Source organism: Pterocles gutturalis, unplaced genomic scaffold (assembly GCF_000699245.1).
Source record: "Pterocles gutturalis isolate BGI_N339 unplaced genomic scaffold, ASM69924v1 scaffold24759, whole genome shotgun sequence".
NCBI lineage: Eukaryota > Metazoa > Chordata > Aves > Pterocliformes > Pteroclidae > Pterocles > Pterocles gutturalis.
Window position 1 is genome coordinate 37,110 of NW_010133899.1, and position 2,054 is coordinate 39,163.

Consider the following 2,054-nt stretch of genomic DNA (forward strand, 5'->3'; position numbering starts at 1 on the left):
CTGAGTAGCTTCCCACACAATTAGGAACTTGCATGTCAGAACAACCAGGCAGGATTTCTGTATTTACTACTTTGGCATCACGATTAATATTTAATCCAGAGGAGATATCACAGACATGTTTGAAACCTCATTTTGCTTGTTAAAAAATACTTTGAAACCAAGATGAGCAAATTATCTCATTATGGAGCCCTGTTATTTATTATCTTTAGATAGCTTAAATCAAAGCAAATGCTCACATAAGGGGGAGATTCCTTCCATTGCTCCTCTTCTAAGTGAATTTCTAATTTTCATTTGGTTTATTAGTGTTCATAGCCGAAAACAAAGAGATACCAGAATGGTAAGACAAGAGTGAATAAACTCCTCTGCCTTGCTGTGTGGCCAGGCCTTGGTTCGGCCATGCAGTGGTACCAGCCCATGGGGTAGAAGTGCCTTTCATTGACTCAGCTGGGGATGCCGACACACCAGGAGAAAGCACTGACCACTCAGGGATGTACAGAAAACCCCTCCAGGTCCTTGCCACAAACCTGAAGAAAATGGGCATGTTCGTATTTCTTTTTACTGCCTTGACTGGAAGACCCTCCCACTAATTGTCTTTACAGCACCTAACCCAGTAAAAGCATGTAATTCATTGTTTGCCTCTGCTCATTGATTGATCTGTGTGACAATTCTTGGTTTGCCACTTATTCAAGGGCAACTCCCTCTAGAAATTAAGAACATTTTGGACACGAATTTACTTGAATTTTGTTCATGGAATCACACTCCTCCCTGGCTGGTGACATTGGAAACAGTTCTACTATTACTCTTGGGGAGAAGGTAATACTCCTCGTCTACAAATATCCTGCAATATGAGCTTAAAATATAAAATATACCCCTGCTGGTAGACTCACTTGAAAGATTAGTTTTCAGATGAAACAGAAAATGAACCCCAAAGGGCTGTCCCTGAAAAGCACAGCCACAGCTACAATGCTCCCTGGCTGTGCTGGTTCCCTGTTCCCCAGGAGTGGGGCGGGGCTCGTGGGGCTTCATGCCGGGTGATGGGGTGGGGGGTGTTCTGGAAGGGTGGGCAGTTGCCAGGGGACACCCTGCTGGGATGCCCAGCCCAAGCCTGATGCTGAACCCTGTTGCTGGAGGTACTGATTTCTCTAGGTATACACGGATTTTTAACTAAGCAGCCCCTACTGCCCTTGCCTGCAGAAGATGATCACCAGAGGCAGCACCAGAGGTACCTCCTGCCTCTGCCCCTTGCTGCAAACCACTCTGCAGTGCTGCAAATGACTCTGGTTGCACGGGCACCTGGGCACAGCCTGCTGGGGCTGTGGGACTGCCCTGCGCTGCGCAGCCAGAAAGCAAAATGCCTGGCAGGTTTGGCGAAAGAGGGTGCACAGAGAGGAGGAAAGGAAGAAAGGAGGGAAGAGAGGGAAAATAACCCCGAGGAAAGGATTTTAATTCTGATTGTTAATGCTCAGATTTGAGGTCCTTCCTAGGGCAAACTCCCTGGATATGTAGGATGCGACTCTCTGTGCACCCTGGTAACTGTGTAAAAGGCTGGTACGCAAACAGGGGCTAAAGGTTAGTGAGTTTGGGTATGGCTTCCCAACAGCAATGAACTCACTGCATATCACGGCTTCTGCTCAGAGGCTGGGCAGCACCAGGATAAGAGCTGAGATGTCTGGGCAGCTAAAGCATGTAACTCTTCCCTTAGTGGGTCCCATTTGTCAGCTTTCCAGTTCCCACGGGACAGCTGACCTTTCACTACTAATATAAGAAAACTGCAAAGTGGCAGTTCCTGAAGCTCTGTGTTTTCCACGTCCGCACCGATAAAACCTGTTTGTGGCCCGGGCTGTCCGGCACAGCCAGCGCGTACGTGCATGCCTGCACGCCTGGGTGTGCACACCCCAACGGCAGCAGGAGCGGCCCGGGGTCACCAGAGCCAGTCATATCACTACCTGCTGGGAAGCTGGCCTAGGATATCTAACTGCTTTACTGCCTGCTTACACCTTGTTTTCACTCTTTACCTGGGGGACCTCAGCACACAGGAACGGTATCTCCCCCGT

At 48.8% G+C, this 2,054-nt stretch overlaps 1 protein-coding gene across 1 annotated transcript in view; it reads left to right on the forward strand.

Annotated features, from left to right (window-relative positions):
* LOC104467583 (lysozyme C, milk isozyme-like) overlaps positions 1-2,054 on the forward strand; it is an 8,667-nt gene that overhangs the window by 3,762 nt on the left and 2,851 nt on the right. The gene's annotated exons all lie outside the window — the stretch shown is intronic.